Consider the following 18,191-nt stretch of genomic DNA (forward strand, 5'->3'; position numbering starts at 1 on the left):
GGAATCCTCATGACTATTGATAATGCTTGATATGAACCAAGAAGATCATATTCTAAATAGGATGCCATACAACACAATGCATCCACATCTAAGATAGCAAAAACCTCTAGTAGAGATGGTATAAATGCTATCTCATACACATCATCAACTCCTGTGCTAGAGGATGCAGCTATCGAAATGGTACCATGAGATCGTAACATATATCAGCCACATCGATCTAAAGAAATCTCTTGTAATTGCATAGCAATTGTGGAAATGTTAGAATATATTTGAGTCCTAACTATATCATCTAGAATAGTCATACCCGCAATAGCCATTTGTGGAGCTCTCAACATGACCAAAAGGTTTGGACCCATCATTGCCCGTTTATTAATAGGCACAGGGATGTCTGTAGGTCTAAATTTCTCTCACAATCTATCGAGGCCCTGTCCAACATGACCTAGAAAATTTGTATAATCTACATCATGATTTAAATGAAATTCTACAAACAATTGTTTGCAAAAATAAAAAGAAAACTCATCCTTCTGTGGCCACCTGTGATGTACAACTAGCTAGTGAGGATATATAAATGGTACAACAAGTTGATCTATACACTTTGTAACCAAATAACCTCTAACCCTAGGCCTATCTATATAAAAGGGAAACATACTCTTCACCATAGTAGTGGAGACCTCTCCATAAATCTATGTATACTTAACAATGCCAATGACACTGTGAGAAAGGGAAGAGTAAAAAGTCTCAATATTGATATCACCAAATGGGTTGTACATCTCTATCATCTCAATCATATGGAATAACTCATCTCTCATATAAATAATCTTCTCTCTATTAGGGAGAGTGGTAGAAGCCAAAACTGTAGAATCGAGATACTCTATAGCACGAGATAACCTAGCAACTGTATCTCTAAATAAACAATGTCTCTCCTTAGGGGATGATATTGGTCTACGTGTTGTGCCTGACTCAACACTATGACCCCCTCCTTGAACACTAGCCTCCCCTGAGGAAGTAGGTGCACCACTAGTACCAAATGCCATAATGATATGCAAAGAAGATCTATGTCTGTAAATGCAGAGTTAAGATATATGTAAGTACATATAAAAGTAAAAGTTAAATTTAATTTAAAACATGTATGTATATATATGTACAAAGTTGAATGTAACTTAAAAATATAAATCATTTTAATTTAACACACATGTTAAATATATATTAAAACTTGATGTATCTAGCTCATGTATGTGAACAAAAAATATGTACATGTTATTTAGTACATAGGTTTACTTCATGTTAATGTTTTCTAAAATGTAACTAATTTTTAGCTATCTTGAGGTCTTAACAAGTTTTCAAAGTTTCATGTACATGCATGTTATATTATAGTTTCCAAGTTTTCTAAGTTTGAAATTGGTTAAATTTTAAGTTTTCAAGTTTGAACAACTAGAACTTATTATAGTTTATTTCTACCTAATGTTTCAAGTTACATGTTAGGTATTTATATAGGTTTGTACTATGCTAATGTTTTCTCAAATGTAATTACTTTAGTTATCTAGGTCTCAACTTGAATATTTCTATGTTTGATGTAAAATCTACATTTATGATTAAATAGATATTTAATTAAAAAAATACTATATAGTTCTTTATCTAACATATTGATCTAACTATATATAAAAATTAACTAGTCTAAATAATCAACTACTAAAACACTTTAAATATAATTAATTTAATTAATAAGACACTTAAAATATAATTAATTTAATTACTAAAACACTTAAAAGACAATTAATTTAAGTAATGCTAAAATGTAATAACTATAAAAAAAAAAAAAAACCACTTACCATTTATGGCCGAAACACTCTAAACCAGCGAAATTCGGAACAGTGGAAATGACCCTCCACAAGCCATTTTCACTTTTTTATAATTTCATGGGGGTTTTGGCTGAAACCTTTTCAGTTGGAAGGGTTTTGGCCGAAATCCCAGTGGCCTTGTAGGTGCAAGAAAGCACCATGTCTGTACAGCCGAAGGAGTTATAGCCAAAACCTTTTTGGCCGAAAGTGTTTCAGCCAAAACCCTCCCAGATATCCCAAATGGTGACATGGTTTTGTGCTTTTACCCTTAAATGTAAGAATTCAAGGTAAAAGAATCCAGAATGACCAGTTAATTTGTCCCTTTTGATAGAGCAAGTGAACATAAGCATTAGAGCATAAACACTAGGAAAATTAGCATGTTTCTTTTGTGCAGAAAGACAAGAGATCCTTCTTATGCTAAATAATTAGTAATTGTTTTGTCTACAATGACCCTTGCATTTGTAACTTGAGATAGAAGTGTGCTAGGTGTACTCGTAGTGACCTGCACATTCACTTAAGAGGACAAGTATCAGTATTTTACTGTAGCATAGAGAATTCACTTAAACAAGCAAGGAAAAGAACCAACCTCAGTGAAGATTCCCTGTAAAATGAGTCGAGGTACACACAACCATCCAACATGAGATAGAGGCTCTTATAGTGGACACCACTTTTATATGGATGCTTTAGATCATTAGAACTAAATCAACAAACAAAAACAAAGAAAAGATCATGCCCCCAGTCCTCGCTTCTCTAGGAAAAAGAGACATCATTGAGTTGCTCAAAGAGACATGATAAAGCAAAAGCAAAACAAAAAAATAAAAGCTCAACATATCTAAAACAAGTTCATCATTTTGGGTTTAGTTTGTGTGTTGTAGGATTGATGTTAAGTGTCAATGTTCAGAACATATATGCAAGAAGTCTCTTCAGTGAGGTGATGACGATAGACTCAGTTAGGACAACTGGTGACTGACATCATAGTGAAATCTTGATTGAGAATAATCTCTATAAGAACCTAAGAAATAGTAGATAGACACAGTTAGAACAACTAGTGACTAAAGCTTCAGAGATTTTCCTCGAGGGATCTCTGTAGTAAGACAAGTGATAATAGGCAGATGCAGTTAGGAAAATTGGTGACTAGAGCTTAAGAGATTTTCCTCAAGAGGGATCTTTGTGGTGACAAAAGTGATAGTAGGCAGATGTAGTTAGAACAACTAGTGATTGACGTGAGAGAGATTCCTATGATGCCGTAGGGTGTTGCCCCCAATTTATGAAAAGATTAAATCCATGGATACATAAGCAAAAGTAACAAACTAAAGTAGGAAATAAACTATGCAAGAGCCAGAAGATGCACTATAGGATGTAGCATTTTGAAACAAGAGGCACTTGATTACTAGGTTGTCACCTTCTTGGTAGAGATTCTTTTTTTATATTTTTTAGTACCATTATGCCTAATTGCCAAGTTTTCATCAATGACACTTTTTTTGTTTTTCAATTTTTTTATATTTTTCAATATTTTTCATTTTTTTTGTATTTTTGAGTTTTTCAATGTTTTTGGCATTACCAAGGTGCCTATTACTAGGTTTTCACCAAGATAATGATTTTTTTAGGACTTTTATGTATAAAGAGCTTTTGGAATCATTTCAGTTCTAAAACTACTTTAGATGGAGAGTGTTGATGGGATCCTTGAGTGCCTCTCCCTCAGTTGTTGAAAGTTGGTAAGCACTAGATCTAAACACTATAGTAACTATGTATAGACCAAGCTAGTTAGCTTCAAACTTCCCTTTCTATACTTATTCTTGTTGATTCTTAGGGTTTTCTCTTAGAACATGATAACCCAATTGGAAGTCATGTGGCTTAACTTTCTTGTTGTAGCTGATTACATACGTTGTTGATACGCTTAAAAATGATCGCACACCACTTGTTGACATTCATCTAACAATTCTAACTCTTGAAGCTAAGATATTCTATAGTCATCATGAGTAATGAGGCCTTTCATGGAGATTCTCAAAGTAGGAATCTCAACCTCAATTGGAAGCACAACATCTACTCCATTTACCAAAGCAAAAGGTGTTGTACCCATTGGAGTTTTGATACTTGTTTTGTAAGCCCATAAAACTGGATTAATCTTAAGGTGCAAGTCCCTTCTAGATTTTTTGACTGTGTGATGTAAGATCTTAAGGATAGCCTTATTGGATGATTTCACTTGACCATTACCTTGGGGGTAATAAATAGAAGACCAATGTTGTGTGATTCTAAACTTTTTGCACAACTCTTTAAGATCCTTGTTTTTAAACTACCCTCCATTGTTAGTAATGGTGGAGGAAGGTACACCATACCTACATATGATGTAATTTGTAATGAATAGAGCTATAGTTTTTCCATTTTCTATATAGAGAGGGACTACCTCTACCCATTTAGTAAAGTAGTTTGTAGCAATAATAATCAACCTATGTCCATTTGAAGAAGATGGGTGAATCTAACTCACTAGATTGAAGGCCCATTATTGAAATGACCACAAAGTGATAGATGGAATTTTCTCCCTAACTAGAGCATGAATCATATTCCCATGGAACTGGCATTGTTTCCAAGACTTGGCATACTTGATTGCCTCTTACTCTGTATTCGACTAATAGTAACCAGCTCTGATAAGTTTATGAGCTAGTGTCAAGCCGTTAGAGTGAGATTGTTAGGATTAAACCATAGACAAAAATAACAATTACATGCAAATATAACCAATATCAAAAAATAATAGATCACACAGAAAATAATACAAGTCACCAAGATTTAACGTGGTTCACCTAAACCCTGTGCTATATCCACCAAATAGCAAGTCCAATATTTTTACGATCTAGTGATTACAACTTGATTACAATCTGTAATCCCTTATAGCTCAATACCGCTGCAAGAACCAATTTTTGCATCACCTTATAAAATAGTCCTTGACCCTAAGCCCTTTTTATACAAGTATTAAGTTTTGTTAGGGTTATAATTAATAAATACATGTCGGCCCAAAATCCCAATAAAATAGGGCCCAAATTTTTTTTTGGAGTGATGCCCCAAGCCCCAAAGAATTTATGAAGTATGTACAGTTCTTTCTTGTTCAATCACCACAATCGAACAATCTCCCACTTGGGGACTGATCAGGCTCTACAGTAAACAACAATCTCCCAATTGGAGACTGATCCTATAGCAATACCACTACCACATGGGGCTCCCACTGGATCAAACCACCCTGGACTATTCATTTATTGTTATTTAGTCTAGAAGACCAATTGAAGCTAAAGAGAAAATCAACTTCTCCCTTGTCACTACTTTGGTAAACATATCTATTGGATTTTCATCTATATGTATCTTGTCCAGCTTTAACCATCCATCCTCCAAAATTGATCGAATGAAATGGTACCACAATTGTATGTGTTTGGTCTTGGAATGCAGAGCTAAATTCTTCACAAGATGAATGGCACTCTGACTATCTGTAAAAAAATAATTATTTTGCTGAGGATGTCCCAATTCTTCCAAGAAGAATTGAAGCCATATCATCTCCTTGGTTGCCTCTATAGCATCAACATACTCTGCTTCTGTAGTGGATAATGCATTGACCTTTTGTAACCTAAAAACCTAGCTTATAGTTGCCCCACTAATAGTAAAGACATAAACTATAGTACTTCACCTGGTATCAATATCCCCTACCAAATCTAAGTCAACATAGCCCTACAAATCAATAGTAGAGCCCCCAAAGTGTAAACACTTATTGGATGTTCCTCTCAAATATCTGAGAAACCATTTGACTGCATTCCAATGCTCAATTCTTGGATAACTTATATACCTGCTAAAAACTCCCACTGCATGTTCAATATCTGGCCTTGTACATTCCACGGCATACATCAAGCTTCCTACAACTGAAGCATAGGGTACCTTGGACATCTTATCCTCCTCTTCTTGTGTCTTGGGACATATCTCCTTAGTCAACTTCAAATGACTAGGTAAAGGTGTGCTGATAGCTTTAGCATTCTCCATCGAAAAATGTTGCAACACCTTCTCAACATAATCAGCTTGAGATAGCGTCAATTTCCTATTCTTCATATCTCTGCAAATCTTCATACCAAGGATTTTTTTTGTTGCCCTCAAATCCTTCATAGCAAATGCATGTGCTAACTAGCACTTCAACCCCTTAATATGATCCATGTTAGACCTAGCTACAAGCATATCATCAACATATAAACATAAAATAATGTTGTTGTTATCATCCAACCTCTTAAAGTAAACATAGTGATCTAAATGACACCTATTGTATCCATGCTCATGCATAAAACTATCAAATTTCAGATACCATTGCTGAGGTGCTTGTTTCAAGCCATATAAACTTTTCTTCAATTTGCACACTAAGTTCTCCTTACCTTTAACCGCAAATCCTTGTGGCTGAGCCATATATATCTCTTCATCCAAATCACCATAAAGGAAGGCTATTTTAACATCAAGCTACTCTAAATGAAAATCTTTAGTAGCCATAATACTTGAAACAATATGGATAGAAGTCATCTTAACAAGAGGAGAAAATATCTCATCAAAATTAATTCCCTTCTTCTGTACAAATCTTTTTACCATTAACCTGGCTTTAAATATTTTCTTACCTCCATCCTCTTCTTTTAACCTGTAAACCCACTTATTCTGTAAAGCTCCTTTACCTACAGGCAACTTACATAAATCCCATGTCTTATTTTTCAACAAAGAGTCCATTTTGTGGCAAATGCCCACTGAATCTTAGTATCTACTTGCATAGCTTCATCATAACATTTAGGTTCACCAGCATTTATAAGTACAATAGAATACAAAGAGGGAGAAAATCTTTCTAGAGGTCTAATTTGTCTTGTTGACTATCTAACATTCATTGGTGTGTGTGGTATTTGTTGTTTTTGTTGTTGCATATCATGAGGAATGGTTGGAACATAATATTTGGAGTATCATCCAACACTACATAATCATCTTCTCTCTTCTCATGTTGCATTATCAATAAATATAACATAATAATGAGAGCCACCAAGGGAAGATACCTAGGCCAGTCCCCATACATCTGTATGCACAAGCTCTAATTTCACCTTTTTGTTTTCCTTCTCAGTCATCACAAAAATCACTCTCTTTTATTTTTTATACACACAACTTTCATATAAATCCATATTAACACACTTTAGACTTGGTAAAACTTTCTTTGAATGAAGTACTTTCATACCTTTCTCACTCATGTGCCCAAGTCTATTGTGCCACAACGTTGTATTAGAATTTACAGCAACTATTTGTTCTCCCTGCTCAACAATAGCAATTGTTCTTGAACATTCATTTTTCTCTTAAAAAAAGTAAAGTAGAAGGAACAATATGACCTGTACAAAGATATAAGATGCCTACTTTCACACCTTTTACTACCACAAGGGAACCTTTTGAAACCTTCCAATTTTTATCATTAAAAGTAACTACATAACCCTCATCACCGAGTTGCCCTACTAAAATTAAATTCCTACTCAACCTTGGAACATGTCTTATCTCATGTAGTAGCCAATGATTCCAATTCTACAACTTAATCTTAACTTTTCCCTTTCCAAAAATCTAATAGGGTTCATTATCTCCCAAATAAACAAGCCCAAAATCCCCTTGGACATAATCAATGAAATAACCTCTATGAGGTGTAGCATGAAATGGAGCAACATAATCTAAACCCTAGGAATCATCAACACTTTCTAAAGATAGAAGCGAAGCATCCTCATCAAATTTGTTACTTACCACATTTGCCTCCTTGTCTCTATCTAGTTTATCTCCTTCATTTTTCTTTTGATTCCAAAAATTTTTCTTTTTATGCCCAAGTTTCCCATGATACCAACAGTCATTCGGTCCTCTCGATTGAGACCTTCTCCCCTTTTACTTTCCTCTTTATTTCCCATGATTTCCAAAATAACTTTCTCTCTGAATTGTTCTACCTCGACGTTGTGGGTTCAAAACACTTCTTGATGTAGATCCACTTGAGGATTTCCTACAAGTTTTCTCATTCAAAATAACACTGATCACATCATCATATACTAGATCCAGGAATAGAATTACTCACAACCATTACCAAGCCATTTCAACTTTCAGGCAAAGAACACAAAATCAAGAGAGCCCTAATTTCTTCATCAAAATTGATACCCACAGAAGATAACTAACTAGTAATAGTATTAAATTCATTTAAATGATCTGCAATAGATCCACCTTCTTCCATTTTCATATTAAATAAACACTTCATGAGAAATACATTGTTTGAAGTGGAGGGTTTTTCATACAGTGTTGCTAGGGTTATCAACTCTTCTGTTGTCTTCATTTTTGTAATATTAAATGCCACCGATGGTGCTAGGCATAATCAAATGCTTCCAAGTGTTTTTCTGTCTAAAAGATCCCATTCGCCATTTCACATAGATCCTTGATTCTTGATTTTTCTTCCAACAACTTCCATAAATCCTTATGATAAAGACAGTCTTCCATTTGCATCTTTCATAACTAAAAGTTCTACCCATTAAACCTATCAACCCTTAGCTTACCCTCATCTTCCATCACTCCCACTTGACCATGAGACTCCCACTCAACTATGAGACTTTCCTATAGAGGATAACTAAAAAACAACCTCGCTTTGATACCACTTGTTAGAATTAAACCACATACATAAATAACAATTACATGCAAATTTAACCAATATGAAAAAATAATAGATCATACAGAAAAGAACACAAGACACCAAGATTTAACATGGTTCACCCAAACCCTGGGCTACATCCACCAAATAACAAGTCCAATATTTTTATGATCCAGTGATTACAAGCTAATTACAATCTGTAATCCTTTACATGTCAATATCACCATAAGAACCAATTTTTGCATCACCTTATAAAATAGTCCCTAACCCTAAGCCCTTTTTATACAAGTATTATTTACCACTTTAGGGTTATAATTAATAATTACATGTTGGCCCAAATGCTGATAAAACAGGGCCCAATTTTTTTTTTTGGACTGATGCCCTGAGCCCCAAAGAATTGATGAAGTATGTACAGTATTTTTCTGATTAATCACCACAATCTAATAGAGATCTACAAATACCCTTGTGTACATTGATTAATGCACATTTGGACTCATCGGGTTCTAGACACCTAAGGAGTGTTTTGTCAAGATCTCTCCTAAATAAGTTGTCAGCAATAATGACATATAGTGAAGCACTATGAATAAGGTGATGTTTTTCATTTTGGGTTAGATTGTCTGGAATTGTTTGGTCATGAAGGTAAGAGTAAATATGATGGTAGTGCGATGAATCATGTCCTATAGAATAGCTCATTTGGGATTTAGGGGAGTCATAGGAAGGGTAGAGTAACATCTCCACCAGGAACTTGTGTTGAAGATCATTCTCTAGCATCTGTAACATGGAAGCAAGAGTAGCCATTGCATCAGCCACTTTGTTATCTACTTGAGGAATTTGCTGAAAAATGATATGAGAAAAGTATTTCTTCAAGTCATCCACCATGCATTTATAAGGTATCAATTTCTCATCCTTCATCTAATACACATTGTTGACCTGGTTGATCATGAGTTGTGAGTCACGAAAGATTTTCAATTCATCAACTCTACATTTAACTACAATCTTCATGCCATTAATTAGGGCTTCATATTATGTGATATTTTTTGTGCAAGGAAACATAATCTTGTGCTTCTTAGGCAGTGAATATTTTTGTGGTGTTATGAATAAGAGCCCAAAACCAAATCCCTGTTCTATGAAGGAGTTGTCAAAGAACATCACCCAAGTTTGGTGTGTTAGCATTAGAATTGATTCATCAAGAAAGTCAGTGTTCAGCAGAAGAAGACTTTACATTGGTGCTTCTGCTAATTGATCAATAATTGTCTATCCTTTGATAGCTTTTCTTTCAACATATTAAATATCAAATTCTCTTAGTATCATGACCCACTTAGCTAACCTTCCTATTAGGGTTGCCTTTCTAAGTAAGTATTTCAGTGGATTAATCTTGGCAACTAGTCATGTGGTATGAGTGCGCATGTAGTGTCTCAATTTTTGGGAAGCAAAGAGGACTGCTAAGAAAGCTTTCTCAATGATGCTATAATTCATTTCATAAGAAATTAGTGTGCAACTCAGATAGTAGATAGCTCATTCCTTGTTATCATTGTCTTCTTGAGCTAGCAAGATACCAAGAGATGACTCTGTTGCTAAAATGCACAAAATGAGAGGCTTCCAGTAGATATGAGGCATTAGAATTGGTGGATTAGTAAGGTATTGCTTTATCTATGTTAGACTCTAATCACAATCTTTGCTCTAGTTATATTTCACACCTTTATCCAAAGTCTTAGTGGAAGGTTGTGACCTATCCACCAGCTGTGAGATGAATTTGTGAATGGATTCAAGGCTTCCTTGTAAGCCCCTCATTTGACTGATATTACCAGGTGGGGGCATGTCCATGATATTTTGAACTTTCTCTAGATCTACCTCAATTCCTTTTGTAGAGACAATGTAACCAAGTAGTTTCCTAGATGTTACACCAAATGCACATTTCTTGGGATTGAGTCTCAAATTGAATTTCTCCATATGATCTAGGATAGGTCTCAAACCTTGAAGATGAGTATTGTGTTTTGTGTCCTTAACTAGGTATCATCAACATAGTCCTCTATCGTCTTATGCATCATATAATGGAAGATGGTTGTAACTGCCCTTTGATACATGGCACCAACATTTTTCAAACCAAATGGCATTACATTCTAATAGAAGATTCCCCATGCACAAGTGAAAGCACTTTTCTCCTGGTCTTTTGGTGCAATTTTAATCTAATTATAACCAGAAAATCTGCCTATGAGTGAGTACATGTCATATCCTGCTATCATATCCACTATCATATCAATGTTGGGGAGTGGAAAATCATCCTTCGTGTTGGTTTTTTGAAACATTTCAATTTCAAATTACCCTGATGAGAACAAGATACATCTAGGAGTAGCCACTTCCCATCTTCAACATAACCTTTTAGACATTGGGCCAACTGCAAGGCTAGACCCTTCTTCTACTTCAAGCTCTACAAAACCTAGGAGAGTGGACCTCAGATTCACTTATATGGTACCAGTGCTAAAAGTTACACTTGAATCTAACAAAGCAGATAAAACCCTTAATCTTCTAATACTTATGCAGAGATCTCAAACATAAAATAGCTAATAAAATGACCTAACAAATGGATAAGCTAAGTGAGGGCATCCTTTTCAGTTCCTTCAACATTAAAGGAAAATATATTTGATTAATAATGTTGATTTCAAACAAACCCCAAATATGCACTAGTAAGAACAAGTTGATCCTGTAGCTGATCAGTTTCTAATCTATTGGACAATTTCACAAATTAAACACATACATATGTGATACCAGAGACATATTCCATACATCAAGTTATCAAATCTATCTTATCACTTTGTGAATCAGACATCGATGTTCATAAAGACCTCATTTTCATGAAATATCCTTCTCAAAATAACTAGCAACCCTATCAAATACATAAAGCATTTACTTGGCCCTTTCTTCTAATAGCAAAATATATTAGACATACAACCTTAAGGGGATGCAAATAAATTGCAATTCTTTGTCCCTAAACCACATAAGAGTGCAAATTACAGAGATAGGAGATGAGAATCATAATGAAACTAAGGAGATTCTACCCATTTGTATTCATTTCTTTGAAACTATACATTCAAATGCATGTAAAACAATTCATAAAATCACTAAAAGATCAGAACTAGCTATATTATCTTAACTACTAATGTTCATACAAGAGAAATATGCTGAAGAATGTGATATCATAGAAATGAGAAATTTTCTCTAGAATTAGAACCTTGGTCTCACAAATATGAGAAAACTCAAGATTGGAACCCCTTCAATGAATAAAAAAGAGAGAGATAGGAAAAGCATGAAATCTTGGATCTAGTCTAGAATTGACATGTGTCCACTTGAATCTTCTTTCCTTGCTATTGTAAAACATCTCTCATCTTTCTACCCATGAAATCTAATTTGATTTTCATCATTATTTTGTAACAAACCCAAAATATCTCCTCTTCAATGATGAAAACCCTTGTGTTACCAAAATATTTGAAATGCATCTGAAATGCTAATAAAAGCTCCATTTAACTGACTTGTATGTAACAAATTTTGCCCCTAACTATATTTTTACTTCCTCTTATGTTCATTCAGTTCACCATTTCACTTGAAATCAAATCTAAATTGCCCCAACTGAATGAAACTAAAAACTGGGTACCTGAGACAAATCCTTTCATAACTTGAAGTAGTGGCCTCCTATGCAAAAACAAACTCCACAAATAGAAAGTTCGTTCTCTCTTAATTTTAGCGATATATAATAGTGCTATACTTTCTTAGCAGAAATGGCCAGAATCTTAGTTTGAATTTCAGGCTCCTGTCATGGGTCTATGACTACATCTTAACAAATATTCAATTTTAAACTAAAGTGAAAACTTTAGATTTAAATCACCCAGTATATTTGAAAAAAACTTTCTGCACGTGAATTTTTGGAGAAAATAATTAAATAATGATTTTTTGAATTTTTAAAATTTCTAGGGTCAACAAGCTTTTGAATTTTGTGTGACACGTGTCACATTTTGATTTGTTGGATTATGCTTTGTCATCTAACACTGCCACCTGGGTGCCACGTGTCACTACCTCATTGGTCCTCTGTTCTACCCCATCATCGGTCACTATATCACTATCCTAGTCAGCATTTTGCCACATCATCACGACATAGTGATGTCGCAACACATAGCAACTCGAACCACGTCAACATCTAGTTGGCAGCACCATGTCATCACCTTGTCACCACACCAGGTCAACCTACCACATCATCGATCACTATATTGTATGACACATCAATAGGGTGCCACATCATCATGAAATAGCGATGTTGTGACACGTGACATTGTCTGCCACATCAACACCTCAATTTTTGTGCCATGTCTGGTAGTCCTCCTGCCATATGTCATTCTACAATTGGCTCTCGAGTCACCATGTTAGCATTTACTCCAACGCATTTTGGTCAAAATTGCTGACACCAACAACTAGTTGGCAATCTAGGTCCCACGGGCATGAGCTTTTCCTTCAAAAGATGAATAGCTTTTAAGGCACTTATAATGTTAGTGTAAATGTAATTAAACATTAAAACAAACCTCCACCCACTCACTGTGGGATTAAAGACTTCCAATGGATATCCCATGTGTGTGGTTCAACTCTAGGTATTCATTATACGATACTTGACATTTTTTAATTATATTTTGGTGGCTAGCTTCCTAGTGTTACATCGCTTGCATTAACAGGTCCTGGTGCAAATCACAACTAACTGATTGCCTTGGCCCCTCCTGGCGCTGGAGTCTTTAATTTGTGTGACCTCTTCTCTGGGATGTGAGGGGAAGACGTGAAGTATTTACTTGAAGATTCAACCCTTTTAGCACAAATTCTGCTACCCATGATGCCCAACACAAATCATATGGAGAATTGGATAACATTTCCCTCATGAGTTTGAAAAGCATGATGAGCCTTTTTTATGAATGAATCTCCTTTGCTCATTATAAATGAAAACTTCGGTGTCATTTGCAATGCAGATTAATTGAAGCAGAATGCGTTTTTGTGGCATCCCTTGCTTTGCTTTCTTCTATTTTTGATGTAAAATATAAGTATCTGCCATGCATGGTCTTCCTATCGATCAGCTCTCTGCATCCGCATAGGGAAGAACTAGCCAAAGGGTATAGAATTCTGGGATGCACTTTCTGCCCATAAAATTCTAGGCTTGTTTTTTGTTATGCTAGTTGCATCCTTAATTCAAATGGGGGGTCTTCTTCTTGCTTGCGGATCCCCTTGCATCTACGAATGGAGTGAGGAGATGTGTTATTCATGCCTTTTGTCATTTCACTTCATTGAGGCGTTTGCTCAAATAGTCAACGTCCCTCGTCTATGCTTGAGCACTTCGTATTCGTTTCATTGAAATATTCTACGTATATCCTACAATCTGCAGTCTAAGAAATCCGATTTAACGTATATCCTCAACAATATCACTATTCTTTCTAATTAAAGAATGATTTCTTTGTTTTGATCTATGTGACCCAAGGAATATAACTTCCAATGAGCCTACTTCAGAAGAAATCCCTTGATTCTAGCTTTAGATAAAGACAACAAACCACCTCTGGTATTTTCAAGCCTTGCCAATTGCCTTTCATTTCAATGCACTCTTGTGAAACCTTGAGGCTTGCAAGAGAAATTAATGTTTCTTTCTAATGTATCATCCCTTGAACCATTGACAATGACATCATTTCTACAATCTTGGATCTTTCACTGTGTAGAAAAACCTGAAGAACTACAAGGGTTATTGTCTTGACATACAGTGAATATGTTAACTTCTCTGGATCTTGAAGAATTAACCCTCATTCTCTTCTGGTGGATCATTCATACGTCCTGGATAAAATACAACCACCTTTTATACCTTTGTCTTTGCTTCTCTTACCTTGGATGCTGAAGGATCAACAGGTTCAGATTTGACATCATAAACACTTTTTCGTATCCTTCAAAGTGTGAGAATACTCTTAAAAGATTTCAGGGAACTAATATCCCAACACTCTAGTCATTGTTGGGACTCAAAATTGAAGCCCTAATTTTGAGTACCATTCTAAAAATCAAACCCTATAAGTCCAAAACTATTCAATTGGCTACTCTTTTTAAACTTTTAAGTAGGGGTTGTCCCATGACAAATTATTATGATATTGTTGAATTATTAAAACTTAGTGTTCTAAGATATCTTGCAACTCTTTGGTTAGTAAACCATGTATGGAATTCAACTTGTCTTGTTGAAGTGGAAATAACTAATCTATAGGAAAAAGTAAAGGAGTCAAATTATATTGCATAATCTTTAGGTAAACTTACATTAGTGGATAATACTTCTTGGATATATATGAATGTGTATAGGGTAGACAACCATGCCAACCAACCTCATCTACTTTGTGTTGTTAAAATGCAAAATTTTGCAATACTAACTAGTTAAGAAAAATTTAAATGAAGTTTGTGAATATGGATAACTTTACAATTACAAAAAAAAATGGTATGTAAGAGAAAACAAAGCTTTAGTGATGCAAGGTTAAAGGAAGGGGCTATGCATTACGCTACAAACAAGTGTTGCCCATATTTGGATCCCATTAACTACATTGTGCAAAAACTTTATTTAACATTTGAGTGCATTCGTATGCTAAGGTATTTATAGCTAAAGAACTAGTTCACAAGATTTAAGTATACTTCTGCTGAATTCCTAGACATTTTGCACAATTTTAGAAAATTCTGAGGGAATAATTGATTGAAACAATCTACTTATAGATGTTGAAACGAGATGATACTCCTTGAGTAAACTTGTGGGATGAGTTTTCTCATTATATAAATCCCCAACTAGAACATCACGAGTCAATAGTCCAACTTCATGAACTTTTGTATATATTAATTGATGTAACTAGATACACTATTAACTTTAGCTTGTATACTCCTTGGTTGAACCCAATGAACTCACTTGTTAAATAGGCCCAAGAGAGAATTATGTATATTCACAAATATTCCATGCTATGTGGAATGACTGTAATATCTACCAATAATCAATATCTAAATTAATATCCATTAAATGATGAAGCATTTAGTAGTTGGAATCAGATTACAAAATTTGGTCACGTTGATAACATTTTAAGGTTTAATAATGGTGGGGAGTTATGTGTCTCTATTTGTGGACAATCTATATTAATGTTCCACTATGGTATGTCTGAAATGTCCTGCCATCCGAACAGAGCATATGAATCCAAGATAGAAATTGGAATGACTATACTTTTATTCAAGCTATATTAAGAATTCAAACCTGCAAGCCCTAAGAGTTCGAACCTGCGACCACTAACCATAATTTTGTTCAACTTACAACATAGGAGCACTTTGTTTATTGTTTAGTGAATTGCAATTGCTTAGTTTGAATTGTTTCCAGCAATTCGGATTTCTGTAGTGAATGAAATTCTTTCTGGCAAACTGGTATTCATAACCACCGAGTCCCAATACTCTTTTAGAAAAATGCACATGATAAAAGAATACAATCGATCCAACCATGAAGTAACCACTCTAAAATTGGTTGATCAGACTTAGAGAATCGAATTTAGAACTTGACGTTAAACTGATACCATCATTTACAAATAGAAACTTTCAAAAGAAATAACAATGGAAATAAGCCCAAATAAGCGATATTAGAATCGGTTTAATTTCCCTTCAAGTGGAATCCATCAAAATGACATTTGCAAAGTCGGTACATATGTCAGAAGTAACCGATATCAATATGATTTCTCTTAGATCGGTATCAAATCAATAAGAGCTTGTTCTTTCGCCTATATTCTTAGTTTTGAGTTTGGCTTATTTATTTTTGGCTTATTTATTTCTTCAAATATTTTCTTAAATGTAGTCAATATCTTCTTTTTTACATTTGCAGCATAGTTCTGATATCATGTTGAATTCAATAGTATCACTACAGATGTAATTGAATTGCCTTCTTGGTATATTCTTTCCAAAGACAAAGATCTTATATTTATATTAGAGAAAGGGTCAAGAGTAGACGTGCCCATAAAAGGACATGTCCATTCATTAACATATTAATGATAATTATATATTTCATTGTATTAAATTCTCTAATATAATAGCAATATGTACTTTCTCTCACTATATATATATATATATATATATATATATATATATATATATATATATATATATATATATATATATATATATATATATATATGTCAGATATAAGAAGTATATATGAATTATATCTCATATACAATCATATATATTCATAGGCTTATCCGACTGAAGCTACTAAACATCAACAAAAGGGAGTATATACAAAGGGAGAGTCTGCAAATAATAAGAAAAATTCATGTAGAATGATACTACAAAGTATGCAAAATAATGAGCTAAATAAATGTGTAAGACCACAGACAAGTAGAGAAGAGACGAACAATTGTAAATGTTTATACTAATATAAGTCTTGTTAACCTGCAAATTTATTTTCAAGTATAGAGCTTTTTCCATCAATGCCAAAAGGGGAGATCATTGGACTAAACTACACTAGCATGAATGACCGACAAAATGGTGAGTAGTGAACTCAAGCATTGAGTAAGTGTTGTAGTGTTGTCATTGGTTGACAACTGGTTAACAAGAACACCAATAGGATTGAAGTGTTGCAAGTAAGTGCAACCATCGGTAGACTGGCATACTAGTGTCAAAAAAGGCGAAGAGGATGACAAGCCTATGACAAGTAGACATATGTGAAAGTTTGATGTGTTAGGGTAATAAAGTATTTTCTTATTAATTAAATCATATTGATTTAATTATTAAGTCACTTATTATCTCTATTTTACTTAACCTAAACTTTGGGCATAAAATAATTACTTCTTTTATTAATTATTATCACGCAACTTAGGTTAGTTGATTGTTAGGGTTTTGATCTCCTTTTATAAGGATTGATCTCTTTGTAATTTAATTCATTCACTTTTGATAATAGCAATCTCTCTTTTTTCTCATCAAGAATGTCTCGTCTATGGATCTAGCTTTTGCTTCTCTCTTTCTATTATAGATGTTTGCAAGCAGGTGATTCTTGGGATTTGTGAGGTTGATCTATCATCAACTTCAACATGATGCTTGTACTCTAGTTATCATTAATGTGACAAAACTAGGAGAAGGTTTGAAAGTGGTGTGACATGCATATAGAGAGAAGTGATGGAAGCAATAGAAGGATACAAGGACATAAGTTTAGATGTAGACTTATAGGAAGACATGCAGGCCTATATGTATAGGTAGTCATAGATATTTTGTGACTAGATTCATTATGCAATTAAAATTTTGAATTGAATGATTTGAGCAAGATAAATTTAGAGTTTTGATCCATGGATTAGACGAGTGAATTTAAGGTCATTAAGACTTCATTTTGAAGTCGTTGTTGTTGTGATAAGAAGAGATATGTGGAGGCAGACTAGAATGGTAAAGAACAATGTGTAATAGCAGATCAGTGCTCAAGCACAAAAAGGAGGAAGTGAACAGAGAAAGATCACCAAGTTAAGATAAATCAGAGGAAGGAGATCAAAGAATATTCAAGGAGTTTCAAAGTGGATCCACAAGGCAAAGTGTGCCATATATTTAGATATAACCTTTAGTTTTCTTTCTTACCATTGCAACTATTGTAATCCTTTGATAGGGTAGACTTGTAACAAGTCTTTGAAAGCCTCTAACAAGGTGTTTGT

Source organism: Cupressus sempervirens, chromosome 2, assembly GCF_028749045.1.
Source record: "Cupressus sempervirens isolate cs-2001-9-10 chromosome 2, ASM2874904v1, whole genome shotgun sequence".
NCBI classification, from domain to species: Eukaryota; Viridiplantae; Streptophyta; class Pinopsida; order Cupressales; family Cupressaceae; genus Cupressus; species Cupressus sempervirens.